At 35.4% G+C, this 14,569-nt stretch overlaps 1 pseudogene; it reads right to left on the reverse strand.

Moving 5' to 3' along the window:
- Positions 1-7,838: 7,838 nt before the first annotated feature.
- Positions 7,839-11,178, reverse strand: LOC109238695 (annotated as a pseudogene).
- Between the last annotated feature and the right edge of the window lie 3,391 nt (positions 11,179-14,569).

Below are 14,569 nucleotides of genomic sequence, written 5' to 3' on the forward strand. Positions count from 1 at the left end.
AATAAATACCCAGCATCAGCATAACCAACAAGATCGGGACTGCAATAATGCCATAAAATAAGGCCATATCGGTAGTCCCTTTTAGATACCACAATATGTGTTTGATTCCATTCCAATGTCTCTTTGTAGGAGCAGAGACATTAACTGAAAAAGTTATGTCAGGCCTTGTAGTATTAGCAAGATATATTAGTGCACCAATTGCACTAAGATATGGTACTTCAGGACCAAGTAGCTCTTCATTCTCTTCTTGAGGTCGGAATGGATCATTATTCACATCAAGTGATCGAAGAACCATCGGAGTACTTAATGGATGTGCTCCATCCATGTAAAACCGTTTCAATACATTTTCTATGTAGGCAGATTGATGAACAAAAATTCCGTTTGCCAAATGTTCAATTTGCAAACCAAGACATAATTTTGTCTTTCCGAGATCTTTCATCTCGAATTCCTTCTTTAAATAATCAATTGCCTTTTGGATTTCTATAGGAGTTCCAATAAGGTTTATGTCATCAACATATACGGCAAGTACAACAAATTCCGATGTTGTTTTCATTATAAAAACACATGGATAAATGGCATCATTTATATAACCTTCCTTTAATAAATACTCACTAAGACGATTATACCACATTCGTCCTGATTGCTTTAGTCCATAGAAAGATCTTTGCAATTTGATTGAAAATATTTCCCGGGACTTTGAATTATGTGCGTTAGGCATTTTAAATCCATCGGAAATTTTCATGTATATCTCATTATCAAGTGAGCCATAAAGGTAGGTGGTAACCACATCCATTAAATGCATGTCAAGCTTTTCATGGACAGCGAAACTAATGAGATAACGGAACGTTATAGCATCTATAACGGGTGAATATGTCTCTTCATAGCCGACACCAAGCCTTTGTGAAAATCCTTGTGCAACAAGGTGTGCCTTATATCTTTGTACCTCATTTTTCTCATTCCTCTTGTGTACAAAGACCCATTTATAGCCAACAGGCTTAACACCATTAGGTGTTTGGACTACAGGCCCAAAAACTTCACGTTTTACAAGTGAATTCAACTCTGATTGGATTGCTTCTTGCCATTTTGGCCAATCACGTCTTTGTCGACATTCTCCAATAGATTGAGGTTCAAGATCCTCACTATCTTGCATAATGCTAGATGCAACATTATATGCAAAGACATTATCCACCACTATATCCACTCGATTTAAATTTGTCTCAATATCGATTGGATTTATTGATAGTTCCTTATTTTCTTGAGTCTCGGGCTCAGTGATTTCCTCATAAATCTCAGGATTTGTTAAATCGTGAATTTCTTCATGAGACTCTTTCATAGTGTCATCTTGATCATTTGTTTTCCTTTTTCTAGGATTTCGATCCTTAGAACCTAATGGTCTGCCACGTTTTAGGCGTGCTTTTGACTCATTAGCTATGAAACTAGAATATTATCCAACAGGGACATCAATACGGATTGGAACATTCTCTGTAGGGATATGTGATTTTGTTATCCTTTTTCAGATTCGTAAATGCATCTGGCATTTGATTTGCTATTTTTTGCAAATGAATTATCTTTTGCACCTCTTTTTCACAAATAGGGCACGTGGATCAAGATGAGACAATGATGGATTTTTCCACAAAATTTTCCGTTTGGTTTCACCATTTTCTCCCCCTAATTTTGGGAAAAGTGTCTCATCGAATCGACAGTCTGCAAATCATGTAGTGAACAAATTCCCCGTTAATGTTTCGAGGTAGCGAATAATAGAGGGTGATTCAAACCCAACATATATTCCTAACCTTCATTTGGGACTCATTTTGGTGCGATATGGCGGTGCTACAGGCACATATACTGCGCATCCAAAAATTCTTAAATGGGATATATTAGGTTCATGACCCAAAACTAATTGCAACGGGGAATATTTATGATAATTATCGATCTGAGACGAACTAGCATTGCTGCATGCAAAATGGCGTGACCCCAAATAGAAGTGGGCGGCCTCATTTTCATGAGTAGCGGTCTTGCTATCAATTGCAGACATTTAATTAAAGACTCTGCAAGGCCATTTTGAGTGTGAACATGAGCTACAGGATGTTCCACTTTTATCCCAATTGACAAGCAATAATCATTAAATGCTTGGGATGAAAACTCAGCAGCATTATCAAGTCTAATAGACTTAATTGGATTATCGGGATATTGCGCCCGTAATCGAATTATTTGTGCCATTAATTTTGCAAACGCGAGGTTGCGAGATGACAATAGGTACACATGAGACCATCTAGAGGATGCATCTATTAAGACCATAAAATATCTAAACGATACACTAGGTGGGTGAATAGGTCCACAAATATCCCCCTGTATATGTCCAAAAATGCAGGGGGACTCAATCACAACCTTTGTTGGTGATGGTCTAATAATTAACTTGCCTTGATAACAAGAAGTGCAAGAAAATTCATTATTTAAAAGAATCTTTAAATTCTTTAATGGATGCCCATTTGAGTTTTAAATAATCCGTCTTATCATAATTGATCCAGGGTGTCCCAATTGATCATGCCAAAGTACAAAAGTATTGAAATCAGTTACCTTTTGGTTTACAATAGAATGTGCCTCAATTGCACTAATTCTTGTCCAATACATGCCACAAGATAAAGACGAGAATTTCTCAATAACCCTTTTCTGACCAGAGACATTCTTGGTAATGATGAGATATTCAAGATTATTCTCATCTATTGTCTCAATATGATATCCATTTCGGCGGATATCCTTAAAACTCAACAAGTTCCTTTTGGACTTGGAGGAGAACATTGCATTATCTATGATAAGTATTGTTCCCTTAGGCAGAGTTATAGCAGCTCTTTCAGAGCCTTCAGTCAAATTACTACTACCAGAAATTGTAGTAACATCTGCCTTACACATACTTAAATGAGAGAAATATTTCTTCTCTTTGAATATTGTATGTGTCGTACATGAATCAATTAAACAAATATTTTTACAATTGAAATTTGATCCAAGTTTGTTTTGTGAGATATCCATATTTGCTTCCCATGGTCTGACATACAAAAGAAATATGCAAATAAACATTAGTATTTTCATAGAAAAGGGGAAAAGAAACAATGTTGAATCAATGATTCAATAATGACCTTTTAATTCAATTTCGAGCAAACTCTGATTATGACATAAGCAATTGAGTAGCTAAAAACTAATGTAATTATAAGTACACTACCCATATGATCAATAAGTATTATTGATCATACAACAGTATTAAAACCGAGATACAATATAAGGATATGAGAATCCCGTTCTTAAATCCCAAATTCTAATTAATAATACATGACTAACAGAAAAGGAAATAATTGTGTTGCCTTACGATGAATCAATTGAATCTAAGTAAATTACGCACCACTTTAAATCACATCGCGTTGTTCTCTTGATTGTCATATTTGACAGAATCATTCACTGGGTATCCATATATACATCATAAGTTGGAAAACTACTTTTATAGCCACGAACAATTTTCCCATAACAACATGCACGTAGTAAAAAAATTACAGTTGATATTATGTAAAAAAAAAAAAATTACCTGACAATATTGTCATTATCCAGATTTCTCACCGTCGGGATAGTGATGGCGCCTAACGCTGAGAATGCTAGGCAAGCTAATAGACACAGTTCCAACACGTTATCCATTAGACAAGAACAGTAATTAACAGTAATTAAAACTAAATAGATATAAAATGCGGAAATTTTATAACATATTAAATACTCTAATACAAGACTACCCCAAAATCTGGTGTCACAATCCACGAACGTCTAAGAATTTCTACAAACACTGGTTTCAAAGAAAATACATCTGTTTTTCGGAATAAATGAAAACATGAATCTAAATAGAGGGAAGGGGACTCCATGGTATGCGAACACCGACAGATCTACCTTGGGTCTCCCATGGGCTGAAGGCAGCCACCCAAACTCTGATCAGTATAGTCCTGAATCGGGATCTGCACAGAAAGTGCAGAATGCAGTATCAGCACAACCGACCTCATGTACTGGTAAGTACCGATCCTAACCTCGGCGAAGTAGTGACGTGTCACGACCCCAAATATCCCGATCGTGATGGCGCCTATCACAATATGTCACGCCCCAGATTTCCCACCATTGGGAGTCGTGATGGTGCCTACTGTCGGAGCTAGCTAGCCAAGTATTAAAACATTTTCTGATAATATCTCAATGATATAAATAAAACGAGTCATTTAAATAAAAGCGGAAGTCTTAAAGACATAGATAACTGAAAACCAAATGCGGAAGTTTAAATACAACTCTACCCAGATCCGATGTCACTAACTCACGAACTACTAAAGAGTACTAAAAATAAGTCTGAATAGAAGTACATCAATGTTTGTCTCGGTACAAGGAAAACAAACTAATAACATAGAAGGGACTCCGGCCTGCGGACGTCAACTAGGCTACCTCGGAAGTCTCTGGACTGAAGTCAGCTCCCGATCAAATCCTACTGCTGAGGCCCAAAAGCTGCTCCTGGATCTGTGCAAAAAGATGCACAGAATGTAGCATCAGCACAACCGACCCCATGTGCTGGTAAGTGTCTGGCCTAATCCCGGCGAAGTAGTGACGAGGTTAGACAGGACCTACCAAAAACAACCTGTGCAGATATATATGTATATACAAGTGCAACGAAATAACAGCAGAAAATACCAATTAAGGCGGGGAGGGGACATGCTTAGGGGAAATACAGATGAAAACAACTTATCAGAAGTAAACACGAAACTACATCAGATCTCATAATCTATATAAGTGGTCGGCATACCACACGATCCCATTTCATAATATATAAGTGGTCGGCGTGCCACATGATCCCATTTCATAATATAAAAGTGGTCGGCGTGCCACACGATCCCATTTCATAATATATAAGTGGTCGGCGTGCCACACGATCCCATTTCATAATATATAAGTGGTCGGCGTGCCACACGATCCCATTTCATAATATATAAGTGGTCGGCATGCCACACGATCCCATTTCATAATATATAAGTGGTTTCCCGGCAAGGGAGAATACGACTAAGCAGTTAAATCCCGGCAAGGGAGCAACAACAATAACTTACACGTCCCGGCAAGGGAATAATCACATCTCTTTCTCTTACGTTCATTTCTTACTTTTTAATCAAGTCAAAAATCGAGCCAACGCTCCAAAGAGTTTACACATCATGTTTCCTTCTCATTCTCTTCATATCATATAGGAACCATCAATTAACAAGGAAGAGTCACTACAGAATCCCAATTAAGCACAAATAAAGACCCACGGTCATGCTAGACACCGGTGTATAGATACTCGTCACCATGCCTATACACCGTACTCAACATTTAGCAATTAGCAAATAATACTCTAATCCTATTCCCTCAAACCAAAGTTAGGTCAAACACTTACCTCAAATGCTCCAACTCAACTCAAGCCTCTAGTATCGCTTTACCCTTCGAATTCACCACCAAACCGCTCGAATCTAGTCACAAATTACTTGAGTGTATCAACAAATGCTAATCGAATAAATTTGAATGCATGAAAAAAGAATTTCCCAAAGTTTTACTCAAAATTTCCCAAAACGCCCCCGGGCCCACGTGGTCAAAACCCGAGATTCGAACCTAAACCCGATTACCCATTCCCCCATGAACTCAAATATGTAAGTTATTTTGGAATCGGACCTCGAATTGAGGTCCAAAACCCCCCAATTTAGGAACCCTAGTTCTACCCTAAATTCCCAAATTCCCCCATTAAAATCTTTGTGTTGAAGTTGAAATTATGTTTGAAGATGTTAAGGAGTAAAGAAAATAAGTTAGAAATCACTTACCAATCGTTTTGAAGAAGAAGAATCGTTTAGAAAATCGCCACTTATGTTTTGGGTTTTGAAAAAGTGAAAAAATGATTGAAAATCCCGACTTTATATACTTTACTGAAGACCCGGCGCGGACCGCACAAAAATGCCCCGCGGCCGCGCTGATGAAGGGGAGAAAACGACTCTCTGAACCTACCTAGCGCGGACCGCACTGATTTGGTGCGCGACCGCACTGGTTGAATGACCCAAAACCCCTCTCTGAATCTTCCAGCACGGACCGCGTTGATATGGCACGCGGCCGCGCTGGTCGAACTGGAATTCACTGGCCCTCTGAACCTAGCCACGCGGACTGTGCAGAAATGCACCGCGGCCGCGCGGCTTCCAGCGCGGACCGCGCGGAAATGACCGCGGCCGCGCTGGGGGCCTGCAACACCTGGACCTGCAATTTCTGATACTTTTAAGTCTAAGACCCTCCCGGGACCCACTCAAAACTCACCCGAGCCCTCGGGGCTCCAAACCAAACATACACATAACTCCAAAAACATCCTACGGACTCATCCATGCGATCAAATCGCCAAAACAACATCGAATTAGGCCTCAAGACCCATGATTTCCTTCCAATTTCCATGAAACATCAAATTTTACTGCTTCTAGCTCAAAACATGTCAAATGACGTCCAAATCTAACCAAACTTCACAGCAATTGCTTAACTCATATTTAAGACTTGTGCCGGGCGTTGGAACCAAAATACGAGCCCAACAACACAGTCTTCTAAACAAATAACACTTTCCAATTCTTTAATTATTTTCAGAAAATAATTTCACATAACAACTCGTTCCTCGGACTCGGGACCTCGGAATTTTATTCCGGGCACATCCCCAAGTCTCAAATTATCCTACGGACCCTCCGGGACTGTCGAATCACGAGTCCGGGTCCGTTTACCCAAAATGTTGACCGAAGTCAAACTTAATCAATTAAAACATCAAAATTTTATTATGTTTCTCGCAAATTCCTATTTAAACGTTCCGGCTACGCGCCCGGACTGCGCACACAAATTCGAGGCAACCCCCAAGTAAGGTTTTCACGGCCTCAGAAATACAGAGTGAGTAGGAATACAGGTGATGACCCTTTGGGTCGTCACACCTTCAGAGGAACACAAAGAAACAGTGAGGAGATGATCAAACTAATAATCCAAGAAGTGCACTGTCGTGGAATGTTGAATTCTAAGATAGCAAGATACTTACAGAATTTTAATTTTTATCCATAATTTTGTAGTTGAGTAGTTATGTAGATATGAGGGCACTAGATTTGGGGCTGCATGTCCAAATCTATGTGAGTTTTTGAAAATTCTTGCTATACTTGTAAATATTTTCCCTGGTAATACGAAATTTAATTACCAAAAAAATTAAGTACACCCTCTTCTAATCTTCTGTCTTATTTGGCTCTCCCCCTCATTTTTCGTGTGTGTGGGGTTGGGGTTTGGGGGGAGGGCTTTTTAGTTCCTTTTCTTGGATCATCATATACTCCTATAAGATAACTATTGATAAACGTCCATAAAATAGAAAGAGGTTACCGATAAACTAGAAATTGATAAATACATGCTACAACATATTCTACACACTGATAAATATTGTAAAATTTATTTATTATATTCTTAGTGCATATGAGTTAAACTTTTACCTGTAAGTCTAAGTTTTCACAATCGTATAAATGGTAGAGTAAAAGGTCATGATAAGCTTTACTTTGAAATTGAAAAATTAAAGGAGGTTTGAATACATAATAAAAATATTGAAAAAGGAAAAGAATTGAAATTAGCCTTGAATAAGAATTTCATGGAGAGGCTAGGCCATAGAGGTAGCTCATTCTTAAGACTTTTGCCCTAGAAACGTTTATTGGAGATTCAAACTTCTTATTATTCATGGAGTACAATATAAGGAAAGTAGATGAATAACCATATGTGAAACAATCTTAACCAAAATAAAACATTTTAATTTTTTTAAATATTGAGAGACAGATCAGAGCGACAAAGGGTTGAATCTCAATGAATTGTGGCAACAAAGCATCTTAATGTTGATAAAGCGTAGTAGATAGGCGAGGTGTAATTAACACTTCAATAGGATTCTTCTTAGGTGCAGTTATGCCTACGCCTTCTTTCATATCCAAAGACTCGTTTGATGGAGTGTTAAAAGTGAAACCCTGGATCAAATGAGCAATTGAAAGGTATTCCACTTGCAATGCGTAAGTCATTGCGGGACAAGCTCGTCTCCCCGTCCCAAAAGGGATAAACTCGTAGAGTTGCCCGTGATAGTCAATTTTAGCATGAGTCGTCAAGAATCTTTCTGATCGAATTTATCAGGATCTGACCATATTTTCGGATCTCGTTGTAGTTTCAAAACATTTGAAAGTAGTACAGTTCCCTTAGGAATGTGGTACCTGCCTTAATCAAAATTATCAGATGTCATGCTGAAACAACTAACAAGTAAACTTGAACAATTATAATATGATAAGAAATTTAGGACAAAACTCTAACTGTACCCGTTGACAACACAATCTTCCACGGATTCGTGTGGTACTGATAAAGGTGCAGGTGGATATAATCGCAATGCTTCCTTAACAATTGCTTGGAGGTACACCAAATTTTTAATATCACTCTCTTCTACCCATCTATCTTTACCAACAATGGTGTCAATCTCTTCTTGTGCTTTCTTCATCTCAAGTTTATTGTTTATCAATAACGCCATTACCCACTTTATGTGAAGAGCAAGCGTCTCTGTTGCGTCCAAGACCAATGACTACAAATTAGAGAACATTTAAAAAGAATACGAAGAAGAAATTCAAATATGAAATTCATGATTATTCAAATCCTAGTATACGATTTTTTAGGGAAGGGTTTAAGTTTATATTTGCACTATCAGCTCATCTATATTTATTATAGGAAGTAAAATACCTTATTTTCAAGATTACAAATTCCATATTTTATGAAAGTTTACTTGTAGATATTTTTAAGTGACTTTATGGTGTAATTCTTTTAATGGAGTAAATAGCTTAAACATTAAAAAGAAACAAACTAAAAACCATATGCCTTCATTTTTTAATCTATTAAGAAAAGTTTAAAAAAACTTGTTTATACCTATAGATCCTTTAATTTCAACATTTCTATTACACCTTATGAATATTAGATAGGAGTACTATTGTTAGTTATAGGTCAAAAAGACTTGATATATTTGTTAAACTCCGCCCAATCAACCATGTCTCATTTATACAGTCAAATCTCTCTATAACAATATCGCTATATAACAAGCATTCACTATAAATTAAGCCAAGTTTTTTATGGAAACAATTTTCATGCTACGTTAGTAATATATATTCTTCGTAATAACACTTCACTATAATAGTTAAAAAATATCCGAAACAAATGAGGCTGTTGTAGAAAGGTTTACTGTGATATATAATCGATCATCATTTGAAAACTTATTATTATTAAAAGAATAAGAGTAATATGCCCTCACATCTGTACATTAGATCATTTAAGGCTGGAATACCATACTATAACAAGCAACTTATCATTTACTGTAGGTCACTACTAGAAATTCGGCAAAAACCGATCAAGGTCGACCGACCAACTTAGGTTGGTCAAAAAATCGGCCAAACAAAGTTGGTCGGTTTTTTAAAATATTTATTTTTAAATTTTTTTTAACGAAACCGACCAACTTTGGTCGGTTTTCTTTGGCGAAAAAATGCTGAAAACTATTTTTTAGTCCCGCAAAATTTATTTTTCAAGAAATCGACCAACTTTGGTATGTTTTTCAATTAAAATAGATAAATATTAATATTAAAAAAACCGACTAAAATTGGTCGGTTAATTCGGCCGGTCATTTTAAAAAACTGACCAACTTTGTTGGTAATTTTATTTTTTAGTAAAACCGACCAACTTTGGTCGGTTATTTTTGTGCGAAAATACAATTAAAGAGTATAAATCTAATAAAAGACAGTCTTAAAACAAAATGCACCAATGGTCTAGTGGTAGAATAGTATCCTGCCACAGTACAGACCCCGGGTCGATTCCCAGATGGTGAATCTTTTGATTACATAATTAAAATACCGACCAACTTTGGTCGTTTTTTTTTAGTTTAATTGACCGACCAAAGTTGGTTTACCGACCAACTTTGGTCGGTATGCCTTTCCGACATCTAAAATACCGTCCACACGTGAATGGTCTCATTTTGGACGGTTATTGGCCATTACCGATCAAAGTTGGTCGGTTTTTACCGGATTTCTAGTAGTGGGTTATCAATGAATGCTTTAAATAAATATTTTGTATATGATCAGTAAGTAGAATTTAAACTCTAAAAAGTAAGATTAGTAGTTTAATTTTTTTTATTTTAAAATTTTACCTACACTTTGAGATAACAATGGAATAGGAACTTACAAATATTGTTGCTCTGATGGTGATGTTAGGAGAGTGAGTATCACCAAGATGTTCATTGCTTGTTTTTTGAAAGCATAGAATCAATGAAATCTTCTTCATTTTCCTCCAAAATCTCATTCATTTCTCTCTTCTTAATATGTTCATCTAACCAACCTTGAAAAACAGTATCAATATCCTTGAAAGTTTCCTTCACAACCTTAATATTCCCAGTAATATCCACCCACTTAAACAATGGAATAGGAAAAATATCATATAGCTCAAATTCCATGGGAATAACCATAAATTTTTGAAAAGCTATTTTGAGTATTTCTCCATGTCCATTATTATAACTCTTCCCAGCAATCATTTTCAAAATTATGTCGAACGACAACTTATCTATCCAATCAGTAAGATTTATCGTTGAATCACAATGATCATATAGTTCTTCAACATTTTCTTGAACTATAGAAAACCTAATATGTTTGAATTTTTCGAGTCGATTGACTGAGAGAACTTCTTGATTGACTAGCTTCCGAATTTTTCTCCAATAAGGTCCATATTTGGCAATAAAAAGCATGGCATTGTTATAGCAAAGGAGATCACCGAATAGTAAGGCGGGGCGATTGGAGAAACGGATATCGTTGGTGATGAAACATTCTTTAATGGCGTCATAACTACTCACCACCAAGAAACGGCGAAACCCTAGCTTGTAAGTGAAGATTGGACCATGTTTGTCAGCTAAATCTCCGAGTTTTTGAGCTAAAGTACGGTCGTGATCGCCTTCGTTTTTTAAATAAAAAAGATGGCCGATCACTATGGCCACCCTCCTGGGATTTCTGGTGGCAGGGTTTTTGATGATTTTCTAAAGTTCCATAGGAAATAGAATACAAATGCAAGGGTTACAAGTCCTGCTATTATGGCTTCTATGGGAGAAAGAAGAAGAAGAAGAAGATGATAGATACATTATATATTAAGAATTTTTCAAGAGCACTAGATGTATGAGATTTAGTATTTCTCAAGAGTACTATGTACAAGATTAAATATCGAGCAACATCTTCTTTTAGGAGTCGTTTGGTAGGGTATATAAAAATAGTGCGGAATAAGGTGTATTAGTAATGCATGTGTTAGTAATGCAAGCATTAGTTATGCAAATATTATGTCTTATCTATTGTTTGGTGTGGTGAATTAAAATTATAATGCATTGTATAATTATTAAGAAAAATAGTTGTTTACAAAAATGCCCTCCATATTCTCTAGCATTAAGGGACTTTAAGGATAATTTTGTCTTTATCCATACTAACGCATGCATTAATAGCCTTGGTATTACTAATGCCATGGTTTTCTATGCATTACTTATACATAGGATAATACCAAGTATGATGTACAAGTATTAGTTATACACATGTTGAAAAAATGTACGAAACAAGGTATTAGTAATACATAAAGCTAATGCTTGCATTATTTTTTCTAATACCTCCTACCAAACTACCCCTTATAGTTATCTTTTACAAATACTATATTGCCACTCGGTTTGTTCCAAGTGTTGACAATTGGTTATAATTTCATTCCCAACGATGCAAGCAACATCTTCTTTTAATAAAGTGATGCTTTTCAATTACTTTATCAAAAATGGCCTCCCGATGCACTAAGTTCCCACTATGAGCGGGATCTGGAGAAGGTCCGGACCACAAAGGTCTATTGAATACAACCTCACCTTGTAATATTTTGCAAGAGGTTGTTTCCACGGCTCGAGCCCGTAACCTCCTATTCAGAAATAGGTTGTTTTTCAGAAAATATTTTTCAATTTTCTCAATGTTTTGGAAAACATTTTCCTTATGAACTCATTTTTCTCCAATTGGAGGAAAATATTTTCTTTATCAAGAGAAGGGAAAACATTTTCCAAAACTCCTTCTCAACCTTCCCCACCCTTACCAACCCACCCATCCTCTCTCCAAAAAGGTATTTTTTTTTTATTCTTTTCTTTCAAATTTCAGTTTTTCCGTTACCACCCACCCTACTACCCGTCTACCCCATCCCCACCCCCACTCCCCCTCCCGCAAAAAAAAAAATTAATTTTTTTACCTTATTTGTTTTTTCGCAATTTTAAATTTCTGTTTTTTTGTTTTTCTGTACCACTCACCCCCACCCCCCTCACCTGCCCCCTCCCCCACACAATTTTTTTTTTACTTTTTTTTTATTTTGTAATTTCAAATTTCTATTTTTTTCGTTTTTCTGAAACCCCCTCCCCGAAAAAAAATATTTTTAAAATATATTTTTCAGTTTTAGTTTTTTTATTTATCGGTTTAAAGATTCAAAATATTACAAGTTCCAAAGTTATGAGTTCGGAGGTTTATGTGTTTTGAAGTTTACGGGTTCGAAATTTCGCAATTTAGAATGTTTAGCGGTTCGAAAGTTTATGAAATTTGTGGGTTCGGAAGGTTGTTGGTATGAAAGTTTATGGCTTCATGTTTATTATATCTAAATTATTTATGAATACTCTTGAGAAGTCATTTTCCTTAATTTGCGTACCAAACACCGAAAAATAAATAAGATTAATACTAGTTTTCCAAAAAAATATTTTTCACGAAAAACATTTTCCGTTATACCAAACCTTTAGTCCAACGTGCGGGAAGGTGTTCTCTACACGTTCTTTCACATTAATTGGCACTTGGTTTTGTTAATGTAAGTCTAAGGGTTGACAACTGGTATTTATTGGATGAAACTCCTTTCTATTTCTCATTATCTCCATTTTTCCAAGTTTTTATTTGAATTGGAGACACATGTGATAGTTTAAAATTAAAGGCTAAGATTGAATTGACTAAAGCAATTCCCTAATCATGGTTAACAATTAATTTTTCCATATATTTACTCCTAAATATTTTTACAGCCCCACAACATCTTCTTTTATATATGGTGATGCAAGCAAATACTCTATTGCCACTTAGTATTGTTAATTTAAGGGTTGAGAATTGGCATTATTTCGTTCCCAATTAACAATCAATAACAGCTAATGTATTATCATACCATCTTATTTTATTTTATTAAATGCATTACATAAACATTTAAAAGGTATTGGTGCATAAATTATAAAACAATTACGTAATAAATATGTCATCCTCATGCGCAAGCGAAGGATGGAGTAAATGAATAGATCTCTCATTGACCTTAATTAGTTTTCTTTTTATATTAGTCCTCTAATAATTAGTATTCTTTTTCTATTAATAATTCCAGCATATTTACATCCAATAGGAAATTATCTACCCATATATATATCTCTCATTGACCTTAATTAGTCTTTTTTTTTTTTTATATTAGTCCCTCTAATAATTAGTAGTATTCTTTTTGTATAATAATTCCAGCATATTTACATCCACTAGGAAATTATCTACCTTGGAAGCAGAGGCGGACCCATGTGTATGGGTGAGGGGTCACCTTACCCCATAAACTTTGGCTGAAATTTTATATATATATATATATATACCTTGAAAATGATTAATTTAAAGTAGTTGGCACCCTAAATACTAAAAGCCTTTAGGGGGCACTGGTTGAGTGGAATAATGTGTCCCACCGCGTAAAAATTCTGGGTCTGCCTCTGCTTGGAAGAGAGGGATATTCCATTGTAACTTCTTTCTTTCTAATTGTGTAAATATTTACACAATTAAACTCTTTTTATAACGCAATAAATTATATATGGACCAAGTTAATTAAATGAGTAACTCTTAATTCTCATAAAATCTTTAATAATTGTTGCAATTTATGATTGTATATACCTGCCAAATTCGCCGTGCCACATTCACTATCATGAAACGGACAATAATTGATGCAATTTGCGATTATAATATTGTCATTATACTCGCGATTTGGCTATTTGGAACCTTTTGTCCTCCAATTATGTACTTAATTACTTCTTCTTCTGCCCAATAAAATGTATGAGAGAATCTAATTTTCAACATTAGTTCAAACATCAATTTTTCATTCTTTTTAAAAATAAATTTTACACATGTACAAGAAGCTGCTCACTTTACATATGTATCAGAAACACAAAATAGCCAAAACATCAAGAAAAATAAATTGTACTTTCTAGTTACTCTAAACTCTAAAGTATGGTATAAGTACATGCAATAATTGAAAAACTTCAAAGGAATTTTTTACAATTAATTATTAATTGGTTTCTGTCTTTGGTAAAGATATAAGACAAGCCTAACTAAATAAATAAGCAAGTTACACATTTGACCGGTCGACCAAAAATATTTACATTCACTAATATATATATATATATATATATATATATATATATATTATGAACTGAAATTACGTTTTTTTT

Source organism: Nicotiana attenuata, unplaced genomic scaffold (assembly GCF_001879085.1).
Source record: "Nicotiana attenuata strain UT unplaced genomic scaffold, NIATTr2, whole genome shotgun sequence".
NCBI classification, from domain to species: domain Eukaryota; kingdom Viridiplantae; phylum Streptophyta; class Magnoliopsida; order Solanales; family Solanaceae; genus Nicotiana; species Nicotiana attenuata.